Source organism: Helianthus annuus, chromosome 12 (genome assembly GCF_002127325.2).
Source record: "Helianthus annuus cultivar XRQ/B chromosome 12, HanXRQr2.0-SUNRISE, whole genome shotgun sequence".
NCBI lineage: Eukaryota > Viridiplantae > Streptophyta > Magnoliopsida > Asterales > Asteraceae > Helianthus > Helianthus annuus.
Window position 1 is genome coordinate 84,064,297 of NC_035444.2, and position 22,569 is coordinate 84,086,865.

Below are 22,569 nucleotides of genomic sequence, written 5' to 3' on the forward strand. Positions count from 1 at the left end.
CAAATGAATGATTTAAAAAAACAAAAGCGCAATCACAAAGCCCGAAGTTAAATAAATTGTGGATAGAACTTTGACCTATGTTATTCAGGATTAAAACTACATTCAATCATACATTCTCAAAGTAAACGAATACATGGTAAACACTAAAGGCCATATCTAAGGGAAATAAATATATGTCGTTGTGCAGGAAAGTAGAATCGATATTAAGGTACTAAACAACATGCATCAGAATGCAAGAACACCTAAACAGAAAAACACATTAGGAAAAAGGCATATCTTTTTTCAAGGCAAACAATATAAGTGACACAACAATGAATAACAAAAAACCTATAGTGAACCCATTCTTATGTACTACAGTAACTTTAATACTTTCACCTCTTGTGCTAACAATAAGCAAGGCTTACAAAATCCCGCTTAGCCAAAGACAATGCAAGCTGCAATACCCTCCTCACAAATTCTCATCCAAAAAAAAAAGTTGGGCCAAAAAACATAAATTGCAAAGGGTTTTGAATAAACCAAAACATGTATTTACTTCATATCGCCTCATGCCCATCTTTTATAAATATATAAGGGGAATTGGACCGTAATAATCCCACCTAGACCTTATTGGCCATTAATAATCCCACCTCAGAATATTCCCCCCACCAGTCCCACCTTTTACATATTTTTCCTACAATGGTCCCCCGTTAAAAAAACTTAACGGAGTTAAGCTTTTTTCCAAATTACAAACAGATTTTTTAGGGCTTCTGATCAGAACGATGATACGAGTCCATTGATGTAAAACATACTTCGAAATGGTGCTCCAAGTGACTTGATTTTGGTTAATTGGAAATTTAAACACCCGAATTGAAGCGTCGTTTTCATCGTTTGTAGCACTGTTTCGAGGCAAGTTTTACATCAATGGACTCGTATCATCGTTCTAATCAAAAGCCCTAAAAATCTGTTTGTAATTTGGAAAAAAGCTTAACTTCATTAAGATTTTTTAACGGGGGACCATTGTAGGAAAAATAGGTGAAAGGTGGGACTGGTGGGGGGAATATTCTGAGGTGGGATTATTAACGGAAAGGTGTAGATGGGATTATTACAGGCTAATATCCCAATATATAATTGTCAAACCAAACTAATCAGCAGCACACATAAAAATTTCTGATAAAACAATTTACTTCTCAATTATACATCCCAATCAAAACCATATCGTCACCATCTGAGCGTCGCCGAAGAACACCACATCGAACACCGTCATATCATACATCAAATCGACCTAATAAGCTACACTCAAGTCAAGTCTAAGTCTCTAACCTCGTTCGTTAGAATATGTACCTGGTTCGGCAAGATCGGCTTCCAATGTCGCGGGATATCAACCACAGTCGCCCCGTCGTCATTGTGTTTGCGGCGAAACCCTATCTGCGTGGCCATTGCATGTCGCCGGGGACATAGTCTTGTAGCCACATAGGCTGTAGGACACTGGTCGAAACCCTAGTTCCAGTTGTCGCCGCCGCCGCCGGTCGCCCTCGTACACCACCTGAACCATAGGAATAGAACCATCGTCATTTGTACCGCCGAACCAACATCACGGACGGAACCCTCATCCTTCGGTCAGTGAGTTGTGGTAGTGTACGCGTCAGGTTGTGATGTCACTGCCTGCGCGCCCCCGTGTCTCCGTCTTAAGGATTGGTGGCTGCCCCAAAGTGTCTCCCTCTCTCTTTACCGTCTTCTCTGCGTCTCTTTTCTTTTTACAAAGGAGATGGCACAACCGTAATTAAACTTCTATTTTTGTCCAATAATTATACTGTTCCTAAGACCCTACGTTAATTGTTATATTACTAGTAATTGACTCCGCGCGTTGCGCGGAATAACAATCACCATAATTGCCAGCCAGTGAGCCAAGAAGCAAATGCGCCCCATTTATTAACGCAAAGGTTTGCGCTCCAAAAGTAGAGGCCATCAGCTATACGGTAAGCTGAGCAAATCTTGGACATTGATAGCCCTACTATGAGTGTGAGTAGGGCTGCTTCAGCCATCCTTATACTTGGGTCACCACGCGCACACCATCCAATCGTGTTATACGGATGCCTCCCTCTCTGTTTCGTTGAACCGCCACTGCACATGACATCTGTCTCGCAAGTCCTTGGATTGCCGTTGTTCTTCAGCTAGCAGTACCTACCACCATTGAATTTAGTCTCCATATTTGAATCTCCTTGTCCACTGCTGCGCTCTCTCTGTCAAACACCACATACGAAAAATATTTATAATAATTAATAAGCAGCCTAAGTGATCATACATCAAAGGACAAATGTAGAGAAACATTTTATTCATATTTCAGTTTTTTGATTTATTCGGTGTTTCTCAAGGTTACCTAACACCGAGGATTAAAGCTGCTTCTCGCCATGTCATTGTTTGTTGGAAGCCGCCTTCGTAGAACCTGCGTGATCTGGGTCTGGGGGGTCTATTCTTGAAAGAATGCGAAGCCTGAATTCCATATTTTCCAGCCATGGCTGCAGCCGCTACTGCAAGCCCAGCAATAAATGGGGTAGCCTGATGCACACATCTGAGCCACGTTAGTGCTTTGGTGGAACCTAAAGTTTCTTCTGTTTTAAACAGTCATCGATTCCTCCTAGAGTCCATCAACATTATGCAAGAGTTTCCTAAACCATTATATTATATCTTATGACACCCTATGGTTCTTATAAAAATACAATTTAAATAAATCGCTATTCAAAATTAGCGATCTCAAAACTACTTATTGAGTTATGCTTGTATCAAAACACAATAAGTTGTTCCCATTGGTTAGTTGATGTTAGTTTTCCCTGATGTTCTCTCATGGTTCATAAAAAAATAACAATAAAATAAACATACAGTGACTAGTTTTAGTAAGCAATTTAAATCTTACCACTGGTTGTTTACAAAGCAAAGAATTGAAATCAATATTCATCTTGATTATTGAGTCTTAACAATTATCGAAAATCAAGTCCAGCCCTAATAAAGCAAAACAGTTTCACTTAAGATAGCCTATAGCTAAATTCCCCACAGCATGTTCTACAAAGTTTAAAATTTGATCAAATTGATGGCTGGTGTCCCAGCCCTAATTTCTGGTTATTCTGGGAAATCAACAAACACATAACAACAACAAACACTTCCACTAACAAACATGCAACAGATTCACAACTAACCTTGAGCAATCGGAGTAACAACAGATGCAGCCGGAGTAACGACCTCGCCGTCCTTCCTGCAGCTCACATCGGCATTCTCCGGCGGATCCGCCGCCGTCGGCGAGCTCAATTCCTTCGAATTATGCACAGCCGCCGGCTGTAACCGCTCCTCCGCCGTCGATTTCTCCGATTCATCTCCATTTTCGACCTAAAAACCGAAATCAATCCAATAACGAATCAATAGACATGAAATTGAACAAATGAAAGCAAAATATATAGCATTTTCGGACCTTTGGACGCTTCGGTGACGGATGATTCTGTTCAGAAGATGATGATCGTTATCTTCGTTCGTCCTCTCCTAGAGAGAGAAACAGGGGGTTCTATAGAGAGAAACCAAATGAGACGACTGGTGGTGGATGCCTATGTTCGCAGCAGAGCAGTGGTGAGCGATGCCCTAAATTTGGATGTCGCCTGAACTGCATTAGGGGTGGAGCGGTGGTTATCGGTATTAAATGACCGGCAGATGCAGGTGGAAATAACCTGGGAACGGGAACTGTTCCTAAGAACATACCCAAATTGTATATATTGAATAATTTGGACCATTAGATATAGATATGTTTATTTTTAAAAAGATTGTATGCGTGGCCGCATGGGTTTGTTTTGTTGTTACTAAAGGATGAACCATTCTATTTTAGTTCATGGACAAGATTGTTGTAGTGTTTTGATAGCAACAATCACAAGTTGTATAAATACATTTGTAAACTCACAAGATGGAGAGAACTGAACAAATAAATTTTATCTTTATCACATGTAATTTACATATTTGTTTAGTGTTTAAGAGTAAAGTTATCCTACAAAGTTTCCTAAATCTAGGAATTGTATAAATACACAATGAATCACAGAATGTAACAAAATGCCAAGAAATATAACACAATCTCAGAAAGAAAGACACATTAATCAATCGCAAAAAAAGACACAATGATGAAAAATAGAGACATTGCCAAATAAAGACACAATAATCAAAACAAAAATTTGAAATTTACAAGCTGAAAATCTAAAAGTGAAAACCTAAAATCTAATATCGTAAAGTTCAACGAGATAGTTCCAATACCGCTAAAATGAATTCAATCGGAGTACGTTTGATACCATTCTTACGACTTCTTGTATATAAGAGACTATGACTTTTTAATCATTTGGTGGTTATACGTCTTTTAATTTTGGATTTGAGGATTTATAGAAATTTTTTTATCTTATGTGTATTGTATATATTTATATATAGAAAAAACTTGAAAAAGAAAAGAAAATATATTTTTTAAGGATTATTAGCGACCAATTTATAACCGAGTATCCATAGCAAATTTCATTTATAAATACTGAAATCCGTCGATTGTCCATTATTGATCCCTAAATACATGTTAGTGATCCATCGTTAAATATCCGTAGGTAAATTTTCTACCCACGCCCGAGTTCTCCACAAATTTTCAATTGATAATATTCTTACGAAATTAAAATTTACCTTTGATAAAAGTCCTTTAACGTGTAGTGTGATAGTATTGGATATGGAAAATACTTGCATGGAAATTCTTTTCCAATAAATGGTAAGCATTACATCAAACAATTTCGCACCATGTAAGGCTTTCTGGTGAGCAATTCCACGATGAACCTATCGATTTTGCCTTTTGCTTTTTTATTTTTCTCCTTCACTTTTGTCAACTCCTTTTTTGACTTTAGTCAATTGGTGTGTTTTTTATTTTTCTTATGGCATATGGACCATCCATATGGTCAATATTTCCATCACGATCCAAATCTTTGTTTTCGTATTTGTCAAGTATACTTGGCAAAATTCACATGTGAAATAGAATGTAGTGTAGCAAGTTAAATGGACGGCTTTATAAAAAGAGGTTGATGAACGTTGGGTCATGTCCAAATCACACAAAATCATTTACTCATCTTTTGAAGATATTGTATAAACATCTAGTAGACTTTTTATTTAACCAATTGATTTACATTGAATTGATATCCAAAAGGGTGTATATATATAATATGAAGTTACATTCAGATATAATATTTCTTATTATTAAATTCGTACACTTTAACTTGTGTAATACACTGTCATTAACTAAGGTTAAGGTGCACCGTATAGCTTGGACCGTTAGAATAAAAGTTAAGAGTTTCTAGCGGCTCAATACAATTAAGTAATATGGTTATTGTATAAATGATTTTGTTGTAATTGTTTTTAATTTTTTTTTACGTTGTATTTTTTGAATAATTTATTTAACTTATAAGCTAAAAATCATGATAGATTTTTCACTTAACTTCACTCGTTTTATCTTTATCCAATAGTTTACACATTTTGGCACTCGGTCTGAATGTATAATTAATAGTCGTTTCAAGGTGTACATTGCTCCCCTCTCAGGGGTAGGCTCTTACACGTTACCCAAACAGATATTGTAAAAAGTTAAAATAGTTCATTTCAAATATACTTTTGAATGTAGTATTCTATATATGTCGAATGCCATCACACTTTTTGACTATTGTGGTTTGCAAATGGATCATGCTAATCACACACGCCAAAATAATTTTCACACCCCTAAGCGCTCCGCTTTGGCCAAAGCGCAGCGCTTAGGGCGACAAAAGGTGATACGAGGTTTCGAATGACTGACTGAGTGACAGACTGACAGACATAAAGTGTGACTAGGTTTCAGTGAGCCCGTGAACCCTAAGCGCCGCGCTATGGCCAAAGCGCGGCGCTTCGATCCCACATTCTGGCTTTAAATCACTGGCCAGACAACGGATTCATCACTCGAATTGTTTTCTGTCGATCTTCTTTGCTCTATTAGTTAAATTTTTTGAAAAAACGATGTCGTGGTTCAGTAACTATCTTTTCGGTGATTATTCTGACGAGTCGGTTGTTCCTGATTCTTACGAGGGGACCGCTATTTCTGACTCGTTTGAGAAACCGGTGTCGTCCAACTTGAGGGAGACAGAGGTTGTCTTTGGCATTCGTTATCGTGATAACACGGTGCAGCTGGATTTGAATACCCCTGTGGAGGACCCTTACGCACAACAAGGTTATTCGAATTTCGGTTACGGTGGCGACTATAGCTTTGTACAGCAGGAGTATTATCCAAACGACAGTTACGGTTGTCATCAAAGTTATTCAAATTTCGGTTACGGTGGCGAGCAAAGCTTTGTACAGCAGGAGTGTTATCCAACCCAGAGTTACGGTTGTGAACAAAGCTTTGAACATCAAGTCTATTCGAATGTCGGTGACGATGGTGAGCCGGAGGATGTGTCTGTTGACGAGGAAGGTTGTTACCCGGTTACATTTTCGTTTGATACAACGCAGACCTTTTCGTCACGTAAAGAGATGGTGCGTTGGGTACAAGACACGGCAAAAGACAATGGTTACCTCATTGTGACAAAGAGGTCGAATAAAAGAGGAGAGAATTACAAGATTTGGTTTCAATGTACTTTTGGTGGGGAGCATAAGAGTGTAGCTACACAGAGGAAAACGGGTAGCAAGAAAATAGGCTGCCCGTTCGAGATGATCGGGTTTTCGGAATCATCCGGAAGTGTTTGGAGGATCGAGGTGACGAAGGCGAAGCATAACCACACTCCTATTGAAAACTTCGAGGGTCACGCGTATGCGAGAAGGCTTTCTTCGGAGGACAAAAAACTGGTTAAGGAGTTGGCAGAGCAAGATATTCGCAACCAAAGTATTTGGCGAACGCTGACAAAAAACAATCCGGCTAGAAAGCTTATTCCGAAAGATATACACAACGCTGTTCAGAAGATCAACGCCGAAAAAAATGTAGGTAACTCTCCGATGCAAAAACTTGAAAACATTCTTATCGAAAAAAATTACACTTATTACATGCGCACGAATGAGATATCGAACGAAGTTGAAGACGTCTTCTTTGTTCACGAAAAATCATTCACTATGTGGTGTGCCTTCCCGCATGTGCTAATGATTGACGCCACATACAAAACGAACATGTACAACCTGCCATTTGTTCAGGTCGTAGGCATGACGTCGACAAACAAATCGTTTACGGCTGCTTGTGCTGTAATTTCCGCCGAGAAGTCAGAGAACTACCTATGGGTGTTGCAGAGGATCAAGTCTATGCTGGCAGGATGTATGGAACCGCGCGTGATTTTAACAGACAGGGATTTTGCGCTAATGAACGCGTGTGAACAAGTTTTTCCAAAAGCGCATAAGTATCTTTGTCGGTTCCATATTCAACAAAATATTAATAAGAACAGCAAGAGGAAATTCTCTGACAAGCTGTGGTTTGCCATGTGCCTGTCGTTTGGAAAAGTTGGAAAATAAAGGTAATTATTATTTTTGAACTTTCTCGTTATGATTTTGCCACCTAATTTGTTTTCATCCACAGGTCAGCAAATCCGGATCACACACATAGACGTGTTTTGGAAGAAGCTTGACTTCAAGCCTGCAAGGAATAAAATAGAGGATATTGATGTAGACGCGGAATTTGAAAAATTGAAAAAACAGATCGATCCAACACCCCCTCAAGTGAAAAGGAGCTTCTTTGAAAAGTTTCAGCAAATCCTCAATCCAGGCGATGGAGGACTCGTACCCGGAGCTTACGTACGAGTTTTGCTCTACGTTTACATACGCGCCGCATCCGGTGGATTACGTGGAGGACCCTTTATTTCCGGTACACGAGGTTACATTCCGTCTGGCCGGTCAGCAGTTTGAGATGAGTGTGCGGGAGTTTGCTGTCCACACAGGTTTGTACACTGAGCCTGAGCTTGATACTGATTTGTATACGCAGGCTGTTACGATGATGGACAGGCAGACGCTTATTAGTTTCTGGAGGGCCATTTCCAGGGTTCCCTTTGGGAAATCCTGGCAAAAGGCCACCACCATTGTAGATCCCTTGTACCGATACCTGCACCAGGTGATTGCGTCGACTATCGTGCCGCGGGGTTCCAGCAAGGAGAAGGTCAACCTTAGTGACCTTTTCTTTCTTTACTGCCTACTACGCCGCCAGCCCTGCGATCTAGCAGCCAGCCTGGCAGAGTACTTTGCTACTGCATACCACCGGCAGCTCCGCGGGTTTCTTCACACTGGCTCGTTTATCACTGCCATTGCACGATCGCTAGGGATCGTGCCCGAGCTAGATCCGCTGCTGTCCGATCCGGTCCCGTCATCTAGGTTGGGCCGCGCGTCAGTATCCGCTATGCAAATCACCCGTACCTTTGATGTCGGTCTGCGGTTCAGGGGTGCTGACGGGCTGATTTTTCAGCCAGTGGAGTTGCCGGAGGTCATCCCGGTTGTTATCGAGGCGAGGCCTGGGATCTTAGCCCCTCCTGATGTTCAGCAGGCCGCTCGGCGGGCTCAGCGACGGGCTCTGGGCATCGATGAGCCTGAGGATCAGCCTGAGGGTCAGGCTCAGGCTCAGGCTCAGGCTCAGGCTCAGGCTCAGGCTCAGCCTCAGGCTCAGGATGATCCGGCGCAGGAGGACCGGGTCGAGGAGGTCCACGTACCACCAGTTGAGCCAGCTCCTGAGCCTCCACAGTACCCGCAGCACGTTTACGCTGACCTACCTCCGGTAGCGCGTGAGGTGGCTCGGGACTTCGACCGGCGCCTCAGACGTCAGGGCGCACTCATTGAGTGGATGGTCGAGACGCTCGTTGAGCTACGAGAGCTCGCTGCGTTGCCTCCACGTCCCCTCCCACCGTCCCCACCGCACGAGGATTAGTACATTTAGTTTGTTTGTTTAGTGTTTTGTTATGTATTATTATTGACTCAGTTGTACCTTTTTGTTGTGTATTGTATGTACAAACTGATATATATATATATATATATTGCAGTTAATCTTCTATTTACATCACGTTGGTTCTGGATTGTTTACGTTTAATGCTTTCTGTATATTTTATTTAACGTGTTCGCTTTATTTAACGCTCGTTCAACTTATTATATACACCTTCTGTAAAAATAACGACGTAACGACGTAATTATAAAACAACGTTAATTTAATAAAATAACGACATTTTAATTCAAAAAAGGCAACATTCAATCATTCAAAAACAAATTCCCATTCATAACGACAAATATCACATAAAAATTTTTTACTTCAAAAATATCTACCATACTAATTCAACCAAAAATCTCTACAAAACTAACCAAAATCAACCCAAATAATCCCCACCCCAAGCCCCAAGCCGTTTGTCTTTTTGCAAACCCAAAGCGCCCCGCTATGGCCAAAGCGGGGCGCTTTGGCTTAGTCAACAGACAAGGACTGACAGAAGTCAGTCCTTGTCTGTTGACCAAAGCCAAAGCGCCCCGCTTTGGCCATAGCGGGGCGCTTTGGGTGTGCAAAAAGACAAACGGCGTGTGCGAATAGACCTAGCCTTGCAAATAGCCTTTGAATTTGCTTTCTAACCAACCGAAATGATTCAACATTCAATGATAAGAGCATGTAGATTCAGTCTCCCTTCCACACGTTGCTTTCCGCCATTGATGACAACCTCCCCTTTTTAACAAATCTTATTGTTCATACTACTTTTCAAGAAACAAACGATATATAGGAGATCTGTTTTTTCTTGACGTTTGTTGATAAAGTTATATTACCGTCCTATCTAGTGTCAAATATGAGACATCCACAAAACATATCCTGAAAATGACTCATATATTGACCCTTTTTACTGTCAATCACTGAAGTAAATGGTAGAGTTTTCCTAGATATGGAAACTTTCTGGATTCGTTCACCCTTTTCTCCATTTTCGGTTGCGAGATTTTAGCGATTAATGACATATGACATGCAACTTTTGCTTAATGTCTTTACGTATTAAAATTTGTTACTTTGATCCGTTGTGCATGCACTCACTTAAACCATGTGCGCAAATGTACTGAGCTTTTTATTCAACATTGTATATTTCAAATTGACATTGTTTAACTTTTTTGATAGTTAATCGAAACTAATTTGTTTTGTTATATGTTCATATATACTAAACTATAATCCATTTGGTATGGGTATTTTAAAGGAATATTGGATTTTAATAATCCTAACTATTTTTTGTTGGTCGCCAATAGTTTCAACTTAAAAAATAACCACTAGAAGTCCAAACTATTAACATATTGACCTCCAATGGACCCTGACTAATAGAAGAACCTTAACGCTGTTAGTCTCCGATTGCCGGAAAAACGTTTTTGGCCAGAAAAATGTTTATAAAGGTCCGATCTAAGGTTATAAAGAGGTTTCTGACCAAAATGTTTAGGCTTTCGGCCAAAAAAATTGAGTTTTCTAGTTAAAAAGAAGTTTTCCGGTGACCTCAATAATTGAGTCTTTTACTAGAAAAAAGGTTCCTAAAGATCTGTAACAAAGTTACAAAAAGGTTTGGGACGAAAATGTGGAGTTTTCGAACCAAAAAGGAGTTTTCCGACCAAAAATATATTTCTGGCTACCAGAGACTAACGATGTTAGGGTTCTGTTAGTTAGGATCTATTGGAGGTCAATATGTTAATAGTTGGGACCACCAGTGGTTATTTTTGAAGTTATGACTATTGACGGCAAACGGCGAATAGTTGAGATTATTAAAATCCAATATTCCTATTTTAAAATGCCCAAAAGTTAAAGTTTTTTTTGAACTTAATACATAAGGTTCATCTTTAAAATGAGAATAAATTAGTTTTTCTCAAACACTAATTACATTTTAACCTATCATCTAAATTATATTTTAATTCTCTCATGTTTAATCAGATTATTATGATTAACTAATTAGTAGTTAACCTTTAGCTCCTTTTTTTAGATCAATTACTCTCACAATTTTAAATAACCATAACTTTTACATATGTTAATGTTTTTTAAACTATACCATAAAAACGAGCATTTCATTCTTTTTAATTTGAGTATAATATTGCTATAAATTTTTTAATTAAAAACTTGATATGGTAAGTAATTAACACTGTCTAGGGTGAACAATAACTGAATTGTTAGCCATAACTGACCCGAAATCAACTAATACCCAAAAAAATTCGTTTATTGGTTTTTTTGTACCCATGAAAAACTAATATTAACCGAACGGAAACATTCATATTTACATATATTTCTAACTTTTATACCTCTACTACATGTATTTCATGTATTTATATCTCTAGCATAAGTAAACTTTTTAACCAAGTTTGGTTTGGTTATTAATCAAACCGAACCGAACTGAAAACCAACAATATATCTGAATAAACTAAACCATTTAACCAAAAACTAATTGGTTAAAAAATAGATTAACCGAGGTTTTGGGTGAGGCTAATAAACGAACCAAACGGTGCACACCCTTGGCAATATTTGGTTCTCCGCTGCATCGCACGGGCACCCTTCTAATAAGTTATTGATCCCAGTTAAACAATCTTTTACTAAAATGGCAAGAGATTTCAACAAGATAGAAAATAGTATGCATAAATAAAAATCAAACTTTCAAAAAACCAAAGTACAATGTTTTAAGTTTTATATCACTTTGAATAGTTACCAGGTGATTTGGTTGTTATTAGCTATTACAAAACAAATACTCAAAGAATTCTGTGTAAGTGAAGGGTAGTGAAGTGTGTAGGATGTATTAAATGTAAGGCACAACTCATTTACTCTTCGAGGATTTTATTCTCTATTTATAAAGAATATTGGCATGAATAAACATTTATTTATAAATATAATACACTTGACCTGTGAAAAAGTTTCCCTTTGGCATATTCATTGAATCCGTCAATTCACTGGTCATCTTGGGAGTTGTTTCTTCCTTATCAGGCACGACAAGTGGGGACATCCGAATTCTGATGATTCACGTTATCAGTTTTCTAATGATTTGTTCTTATTAGATCTGATGTTAATCATCAGAATGATCAAAATCTTCTGATCCAGTCTTCTTTGTGACCATCTGATCTTTCCTGGATGCCGACTTTCTCTTTTCTTGTCCTTTGTCAAATTTCCTCTTTAGCTTTGACCTGTTGACTCTTTCAGCATAATTTCTAATCAGTATGATCATAGTTTCTATCATTTTTCTTCAACACTTACATACATAAGAAAAAGATTCTAATATACGTTTATAAGGTTGTATGTGTTTTCGTATTATTAGAGCTTCTCCAATAAGTACACTTTTAGATGTTTTTGAGTAGATGTACGATAGAGATGCCTACATGGAGCTGTGACAGACCCAATATTTGTTTTAGTAGACTATTGAGGAGCTAAACCAAAATTTTATAAGGGGTGATTGAGATTCTAGTGTACAAAATAACAATTGTTTTAAAAAATGGCCAGACTAGCCATTTTTCATCTTATCAGCAACGGTTTGAGTCGAACCCGCCGGTTAGACTAGGAACCAGCGATCAAACCAGAAAACCAGAGGGTTGAAACAGATTTTGATTAAAACTTTTCAGATTTATCCTATATATTTTTATAATATTTACGGTATCACCTCGCTCTTACATCCAGTCTGACTGCCCTGACCTATGACCGGTAAGGCAAACCAGTTCAACATCTGGTCCGGACATGAAAACAAAGCATAATTTTGCCCCCATGATTCACATGTAGGTTCTCCAAGGGCATGGAGAATAGATGGGAGTGTCTCACAACACATACAACAAACCTCTCATCTCAAGTGATTCAAACATACATAATTTTTTCCACAATAAAAAATTTCTACTTCAATGACTAAATTATTACGTATTTTTACAATTAATTTACTATAAATCAAATTATATACATATTAAAAACATAATGGAATGAACAGTTATGAAGGGTATTTCAGGGATTAAACAGAAACACGTGCTTGTCTCCCCAACCTCCACCGCTTACCATCAAATATCCGGAGATAGAGAGTGGAGTAACAGAGAGAGACACATATTTGAGAGAGCGGTGATGGAGTATCCGGCCGTGGTCTCCGGCCGGCCACCCTCGGGTTAAACCGATGGTGATGGTCTGGTGGTTTTGACGCAGCAAACAACGATGGTAGTTAACGGCGACCGTCACCGCTATGGATTCTAGGGTTCCGGGGGAAGAAAGAGAAAAAAGGAAAACTGATGGGGTTGCGACGGCGCATCACCTCCTTCTCGGTTTCTTTACCTTTTAGTTTACTAGAACCACGCTACAAACCCCATCTCTCTTCTTTTGCTCGGTGTTCTACGACTTTTGTGAACGGCGTTAATGGCGATTCATGGCGGCGATGGTCGTTGGTTGCTTACCAGGTATGTGAAACGCTCTTTGTAGGCTTTGTTGTCTTTCTTTTTCATTATTTGCCGGTGTCCTTTGCGTTTCAAATTCTTGAATTGCATTTGATAATTTGGTGTTGTGTATACTAATTTGTTGACTGATTAATTATTTGTCATGTTGTAGGGTTGATATTGTTGTTCTGTTGCTGCTTCAAGTTCAAATGGGAGTTTTTTTTCCTGTCTATGAAGTTCATTTAGGTGATTTATAAATTTTAGGCATTTAGGTTTATGCCGTTTTTGGTGTCGTTTTGTTGTTTTAGGTTTTGTATTTTTTGAAGGCGTGTTGATTATTGTTTATCTGATGTTTGATTTTTTCGTTTTTGTTTCTGATTTGTGTGTTTGGTTTTGTTTTGGTTAGCTAATGTTGTTTAATAAACTATGGTATTGGGTACAATAATGATGATTTTGTTGTTGTCGTTGTTTTTCAGACGTTGTAGAGGATATTTTAGGTTGTGATTCAAGTTGACGTTTAGTTAGCGAGTAGTCCGACAAGTCATACTCTCCACTGAATCCATACTTGCTACGTACAACGTAATTAATCAGCCGTTGTTTGGCGAGATCCAAAGAGTATCCTCGAGGGAAGGTAGGGTTGCCATTAAACTTCATTGTACCTCTCTTTTTCATGTAGATGTTATACTCACTAAAGTGAATGATAGTTGGGGAACTACCAAATATCTCAGATGAATTTGGTCAAGATGTGAAGAACCAGGAGAGGTGATTGTGATAAAGGCCATGCTACAGCAGTGGATTACGACCTGAGTTATATTTTTCCAAATAAGTCAACAGTTTCATCGATCTTATGTTGTTGGGAATCGATTTCCTATGTGTATTTGATCGATTTTGATTTCGGGATGCAGATTGAAGATTAAAAGTTGATGAAGAAACCTAATGTCGTGATTGCAGAAAAGGCAGCGAGGATCGATGCTGATGAATTAACTAATTTTGTGTCAGATTTGTCGGTTAGTGAATTATTTAGATTTGGCGACTTTTGGATGTTTATTTTTATCAAGTACCAATTATTTTAGAAATAGATTCGTGATTTACATTTGGCTAATGCATATGTTTGGTTCTAAAGAATTCATTTATAGTGGCAGCTTATTGTTGGATTTTGCTTTGCCTCTTCCTTTCTTCGATGATGCCAGGTTTTGTTAGTGCATTACTTCTATTGACTTCGTCTTGTATCATGTAATAGGATAGAATAGGAAAATCAGTGTCCGAGGTTCGAGAAACAGATTTTCAGGTTATAGGAAGTGATTCCACTTGAAAGTGTTAAGTGACATTTCAAGCGAAATCAGAATAATCAGATTCCGCTTGAAACTGTCCTTGACCATTTCAAGCGAAATCAACATGTTATCTGATTCCGCTTGAACTTGTCTGGTCCATTTCGAGCGGAATCCCACTAGTATAAATAGGACACTTGTATTTTCTTTTGGCACACGGCTTCTGGATTTGTAACGAAGTGCTGCCAAAATCTGTTCAGGTTGTAATTGATGTTATAATCAATATAAGTGACAGATCTAATAGTATCAAGCTGTTTCCAAGTCCGTTTCACTGATTCCGCCTTTGATTCGGATATAAAGCTCTTCTGAACGACTCAGTCGGGTCAAACAACGATCCTACAAGTGGTATCAGAGCTCAGGAAGAAGAGTTTAGCTTGATATCATCTATTTTCTGACTTCTACACCTTCTTTTTCAAACTGGACAAAATTTCACGGTCAAAATGGAATGAAATTTTCACCGAACGTGCATAACAGTACATTAACAAAGCCTTGAAAGTTTGAGATTAAAATACGGACTAAAAATGACAAAAATAGGACAAAAACCTGATTCCGCTTGAACGAACACATTTAGTTCCGCTTGAAAATGTCATCAGATTTCGCTCCAAAACATGGTTTCGCTTGAAATTAGCATTTGATTCCGCTCGAGTCTGCTATTCCGTTTGGAATTTGGGTCTGATTCTGCTCGTAATAGTGATTCCGCCTGAAAAGTAATTTGATTCCGCTCGAAGTGTTAGTCAATTGATTCTGCTTGAAGTGGAGATCTGATTCCGCTCGAATTGCTATTCAAGAGATTTCGCTTGAAGTTTGCAGTTCTAATTTCGCTCCAATTGTGATTTCGCTTGAGCTGTCAACTTGAGATTTTGCTTGAAAACAGGAATTTTGTGTCGAGATCATTTCACGTCGATCGAGTGTCAGTCTGTTTCAGGATATTTGATATTGTTTATACTGATTGTGTTTGTTTGATTGTCTGTTCAAGTGATTCAGGATTACATCATGGCTGAAGAATTTTACAACACGTTTTTCAACGCGTTTACATCTGATTCTTCCGAAACATCAACGGTCACACCAAAAACTCTCACGAAAGCGATCAATGAGAACATCAAGCATGATAATTTCTACAGAACACACTCAAAGCCACCAACTCTTGAAAGCATTGAGGATTATACAAGGTGGAAAGAACATTTTCTCAACTGGGCGAAAGCGTATGCTCATGAAAGCTGGTTTTGTTTAGAGTTTGGATACGAACGACCAAAGGATGATAAAGGCGAAGAACTTCCATTCAAGAAGTTACCAAAAGATGACAAAGCAGAATATGCAGCCGAACAGAGAATGATAGCTTTGATTCAGACGGCAATTAGAAATGATATTTTTGCACTACTTAATCATGATGGGTCATCGAAATCAGTTTGGGAAGCTTTACGTGTTAAAGTTGAGGGGGGTAAACAGATCAAAAAGAACAAAATTGCATTGCTTAAAAAGAATTTGATTTATTTGATAGCCTAAAAGGAGAGACTGTGAGGCAAATGATTGAGAGGTTCTGTCATCTTAAAATTGAACTTGAGAGATTTGAGATAGTGAAAACAAGAGAGGAACTTATAGACAAAGTGATTGAAGCGTTACCACGAGCTGATCAGTGGCAAACATTTGTTTTTATTCTAAAAAATGATGTTATGTATGAAACAATTTCTCTTGACAAATTGTTTGAAAAGTTTGAAACTCATGAGCTTGAATTGCAGAAACAAAACAAGATGAGCAGTTCTTCTTATTAACAGAATGGTGGATTGTACTACAAAGGAAGTTTATCTTCAGAAAAAGTAGTCAGTTCACCTAAGACAGCATTCAGTGGTGAGAGAACTAAAGAACCCGAGAAAAGTTCATCAAGTTATGATCCGGGTTATCATTCATCGGCTTCAAAAGCTAGTTCTGAAGAAAAAGAGGAGATACTGTGCAACATTGCTCTCAAGTTAAAGAATTCTCCTGCAATGAGTATTAATGCAGCAAAGCAGCAAATGAGTTTCCTTGCATCTGTTCTGGAATCATATGAAGGTCTTGTAGCTGGCAAAATTGGAAACTCTGAGTTAACCAAAGAAGACTACGACCAGATTGATCCGGAAGAGATGGAACTCATTGACATTCGTTGGTGCTTAGCAAGTTGCATCCGAAGAGCGCAGAGGTATAAGGAAATTACTGGGAAACAATCTCTTGGAGGTGCATCAACAAAGCTTAGATTTGATAAATCCAAAGTGACATGCTTCAAATGCAAGCAGAAAGGTCACTTCAAGAGAGAATGCACTAATTCTGCAGTTGGTGGAAATAAACATCCGTGCAATGATGATTACTACCGAAAGGCGATCTACCACCGAAGCAGAGAAGATCCGAAAAGGATTGAAGATAAACCCAAGTCAAGGGCTTGTGCAGTATTTCATGATGATGAAGGTTTTGATTGGAGCCAGATTTGTCCAGAAAAAGATCGGCTTGATTATCGTTTCAAGATTAGAACAATGGAAGATTCAGAAGTTCCTTTAAAGAAACATGATCATTATGCCTTTGTTGCTGAAATTAAAGAGGAAAACAAAGACAAAGAAACAGTTGAAAACAAAGAAGAAAATGTTGTTGTTGAAATCAAAGGAAAACTCGAGAAGAGATTTTGAGTGAGAAAACTTATCGAGAAAGAAACGTTGTTTACAACAGAATGGATGAGATGCAGGAAGAGTATGAGAGTGCTGTCAGCAACAGAAGATGGGATAAGAAGAGAGAGTGTTACTACAACAGAGAAGGAGAACCAGTTGTTCCAAAGAAAGACATAATCTTTGATGATGTTCTTCTCATAATTCCTTTGAGAGCCGAATACTATAGAAATGTGATGAAAGACGACAGATATGCAAAAAGGCATGAAAAGGAAATCAGATATGCCATGTTATCGTGTCTGAGAAAAAGTGATGAAGAGAGAATGAAGAAGAGTGTTGAAGAGATGGTGAACAATCTGAAGAAGGTTGCTGAAGAGGTTAAAACAGAAGCTGTTAAAGTTGAGGCTGTGAAGGAAATCAAAAGCGAAGAAGTTAAGGTGAATGAAGAAGTTGAGAAAGTTGTTACTGAAGAACAGCAGATTGAAGAAGAGGTGAGGAAAGAAGAAGAAGAAGTGAAAAATGAGAATTTGGAAGCTGATGATGCTGGTGATAAAGTCAGTGTTGAAGAAAAACAAGGTGATGCTGAGATGAAGCAGACAGAAGCTGCCCAAACCACCGAGGTGCCAATCACTGAGGTAAATTATGATTCTATCATCTTACCTGAAACTGTTGAACAGTGCAAGAAATGCATGGAACCGTGCAGAGCTTGTACTGAAAAAGATGAGCAATTCAGAACAAGAGATCTTGAATTCACTAAAATTGAAAACATTTTCAAAGAAAAATGCAAAGAAATGTTAGAAAAAGAAAAAGTTTTAAAAGAAAATGATGAGAAACTTTCAGAAAAATGTAAAAAGATAGAAAAAGAAAATGAAATTTTAAAAGAAAATGCCTCTAAAATGACAGAACAGTGTTCTAAAAAAGAAATTGTTTGTCAAGAAATGAAAAAGGAATATGACTCAATGAAATTAGCATATCACATTACAAAAGAGTCATATGAAAAAGTGAAAGATGAAATGAAATTTGCTCAATCAAGAATGAATTATCTTTCTGAAACAACTAAAGAGCATAAACGAACGTATTCTATAAAACAAGATGTTGTTAATTCTTATATTGAGGATGTTGTTAAGCTAAAGCGACAGATTGCTGATTTAGAACAGGATAGCAACAAGTTAAAAAGTTATCACGTGTCCTCATATGTGCTTGAATGAATTTTCAATATAAAACCGGGAGATGGTGAGTCTGAGCAAAACAAGAAAGGCATTGGCTCAGAGTTTCATCAAGTTCCACCACCGGAAAAGTTTGCATTTTATGATGAGGAAAAGGTCGAAAAAGCTTTCAACATGGTAGACCAATTGCCAGACAACATTGACATAACCTATTCCAAATCTGATGATTCTCATGATTCAGAGGTGGTAGGTAAAGTCGTTGAAAGTGTGTTGAAAGAAGAGTCGGTGGATACAGGTATATCTGAATCACAAGATGAAAATGAAGGTAATTTTCATGATGAATATCTGAAAAACACAAAATCCGAGAAAAATTTGAATGATGATTCAAAGGGATTGGTTTATACCATGATTGGATCGGACAAATTGTTCTTAGATGTTGTATTCCCGATTCAGAATGTGATTTCAGAAAAGGTTGATAAAGTTTTCAAACTGGTTGAGATTGAGAAGTCTGAGATTTCAAAGTTTGTTGGTAAGAGTCGAAAAGGTTCGTATAACAAACCTGGTTACAAAAAGAAAAACATAAAGGCTAGGTTGGGTTATAAAAGGAAACAACGTTGGAACAGAAATGAAGTGCCTAATTTTCAGGAAAAAATGAGTTTTGTTCAAGGAAATAGTTTAGCTAAAGAAAAGGAACTCAAAATGAGACAGTCCAATGATGAGTTCTTTGCTAAAAAGAAAAAGCAACAACCACATGTTAAAGATGTGTCCAAGAGAACATGTTTTAAATGTGATCAAATTGGACATCTTGCACGAAAGAGTCCAAATTTGAAACCTGTGGATGTTGATTTAAAAGCAAAGTTTGAAAATGTGGAAAAACAAAAATCTGAGGATGTGAAACAAAGGTCAACCAGATTTGATTCAAAACAAACTTGGAGGTACAACAAAAACAAGTTTGCTTCGAATCAAAATTGGAAATCAAACCCGAACAGGTTCGATTCAAGACAGACCTGGAATTCTCACACACCCAGATTAAGAACAACACAAAGTTGGAAAACATCAGTTGATATGACAAAACCCCAACAGTTTTGGAAACCAAAAGTTGTTGTTCAAAATCAAAGTGATCAAAAAGAGAAACATTTTTACAAAAGAGGTACACCGAAAGGTCAAAAATGGTCTGTAAAGAAACAAGTAACTTCGGTAAAAGAAGAAAAAGTTGAAGTTAAAGATGAAAAGTCTTTGTTCCTAATGACAAAGATTTTCCGACATTGAATGAAAATTAATGCATTGAAATGCCTAAGGTCAAACAAACGTGGGCTAAATTGTTCAAGTAATTGATTTAGTTGAATGTGCAGGTGCTCAAGATAAATGAAGAATGTGAGAATGAAATCTGGAGCAGCCTGGCACATGGAGAGGAGGAAAAGGCTGCTGGACCCTATGTTGGGTGAAACAGGGGGTTTATTTTCTTGTTGTAAATAAATAAACAATATTTTCAAAAACTCTAAAAATTTGAAAAATTAAAAAAAAAACCAAAATTATGTTTGTTTTTAATTTTTGTCAAAAATAGAAAATTTAAAAAAAAAATATGTGTTCATTGAATATGCCGAAACCCTCACGGCGGAACAAACATGATTAACTTCACAAGATTGAAAAACGGTTTTCAAACTGTCGAAAATCAATGGGTTGTAAATCATGGGGGTATTTACGGCTTTTTGTGCAAATGATTCATAGTTAGCTAGAAAATGGATAGTGAGACAAAGCTATCAGCATCGTGTTGTCAAATTTTTCTTTAATGATTTTGCATTTTAGTGAGAGAAAAATTGTTAGAAAATCCAAAAACATTAGAAAATTTGAAAAAGCCAAAAACATGATAAAATTTTAAAAAAAATTGAGTTTTGTGTAAAAAGAGGAAATGATAGTACATCAGTAGATAGTTACAATATGCTAAAGAAATGTAATGATTAAATAACGTTAAACAGTCTCACTGATGATATGCCGATAGGTTTTTATACATCTAGTAAACTTTTTCGGGATAACAATAAACGGTTCCGGTTCGGTTCTGAATCGTTGCACTGCCTTACTCAATAACAAGTACACTAACCAAGACGGCACAACCTGTACCAGCCTGTGCGTGTGGGCGTGGTGCACCAGCTTTATTGTTGGTGATGGGGTTCTAAATAATGGATAAAGAGAGTTACCATAACTAAGAACTCTCTGACATAATATGTATGTTTATCATAAGTATATACAAATTCAACCTTAATCCACATTATGGTATTGTTATGCTGATTCTGGGACGATCTGTTAGGAACCTTGAAGAACTTCATTCACATTCGAATGATGTACTTTTGCTTGAACTTGAGACTTGGTGAAAGACCAAGCATCAAGACAAGGTTCCATCTTGGTGACTATTTATAAGTGGTGTTGATCCCATCCCTGCTCAATCTCAGTTTTGTTTTGACAATCCTTTTATGAAGAATCTGTCAAGTTTTTATTTGATTGTAAGGAATTACCATGCCTAATTTACATGATGAATTGTGTCACTATATATTTTGACATATTAATACTTATATATAAAAGTTTAGTTTTACTAATTTCTAACACATATTTGTATTTTAATTGTCTGCTCTAGGTTACTGACATTCCAGCACAGCATCCATTACAAGTGAAAAACAATATCCAACTAGATTAAATAGATAATAACAGTATTGTAAGCATAGTCCATTGAAATCAATTACAGGTCAAAAACAACATCCAAATTCACGGGTTCGAATTTGCGTCTAAAACTATATAAATCTAAACCAACAACATCATCCTTGTTATATCTAAAACTAGCAGACTTCCCACCATCTATAAATAGCTCAATCAAATCAAGCACGGGAGCAGGAGCAGGAGCTGAATAGGCTCTGAGGATGACAGCAAGTGAGAATAAGATGATTGTTTTCACTAGCAGACAACCCTTTTTATAATTGACCCGTTTTGACCCATGACCCGACCCGACCCAAACCGACCTGTTTGCCAGGTCTATTTAAGTATTTCTAGTGTTTGTTCTTCTTTGTATCATCTCAATTTTCTGTTGTTACAGGATAAGCGTCTAATTAGGAACATGGAGGACCTCTCTAAGGCTCTTCAAGAGATAGAAAAGTGGAGAGATTTAACGACAATTAAACATGCCGTAAGATATTTTTCAGCATTTGAAAAAAAATAAGGTGCTTTTAACTCTATTTCATGAACAGTGTAACCTGGATATTTGATTTCTTAATATCCGTTGAGATTAAGAAAAAATGGTCATTTCATTGATGGATAATCCTATATAATTTTAAAATTTTCGGACGAAGAATAATAAATTTTACACTTCTCCCCCACTTTACACTTAGCTCCGCCATTGTACTCAATTCGTGTCATGGAGTTTAAGATTTGTTCAACCATATATTTTTGATTTGTTCAACCCATGTATTTTTAACTAGTGTGCTAATTTGGGTAGAGATGGTGATGGCGAGGTGAAAGTATATATTTTTAACTAGTCCGAATAATAGAATATTTTTCAATATACGGAGTTGAATCACTGTGTGTAATTTAGGCACACATGGTAATGGTGAGGGTGATGTGAATTCTAGAGAGAGGATGGTAATGTTTAAGAGAGGGGAGGAGATTGTGGAGGTTTATGATATGTTCAATGTAACCGGTCACCATGTTTTTCCGGCCATAGGGTTTGATGGGTTAGACGAGGAAAAGATAGAGTGCGATGGGGTATTTAGATTTCAATCGAGGTCCACCGTTGGTGGTTTTGAATATTTTGAAAGTTTATTTATTTTTTAAATTTTTTTGATGTTACCTGTTTTTTTAGATTAAATTATTAAAATTTTAATATTTCAATTGATATTTGTGTTTCCTTTCTGCAGTAAAAAAATGATAAAAGACTAGACACTACTCTTCTCTCTGTCCAATGCACAAGTAAGAGGTTAGACTTGATATTTTGATTTTTTTTGAGTTTTTTGTTTTAAATTTTAATTACCGTATATTAATTTACTCCAATAATTGTGATTAGTTTTGTGCTTTAAGTTTCACTTGATGTTATACATTATTTAACTACATTATGGCATCTTACTTAATTTATTTATTACT

At 37.3% G+C, this 22,569-nt stretch overlaps 1 long non-coding RNA gene across 2 annotated transcripts; it reads right to left on the reverse strand.

Annotated features, from left to right (window-relative positions):
- Positions 1-1,136: 1,136 nt before the first annotated feature.
- Positions 1,137-3,686, reverse strand: LOC118484947. 2 transcript variants are annotated; one of them, XR_004875150.1, is made up of 4 exons: positions 3,440-3,686; positions 3,171-3,357; positions 2,357-2,535; positions 1,137-2,219 (listed from the first exon to the last, which is right to left on the reverse strand). It is a non-coding gene; the product is annotated as an uncharacterized LOC118484947 (long non-coding RNA). The 2 variants fall into 2 exon arrangements; XR_004875149.1 differs by having other exon boundaries at positions 2,357-2,548.
- Positions 3,687-22,569: the final 18,883 nt, after the last annotated feature.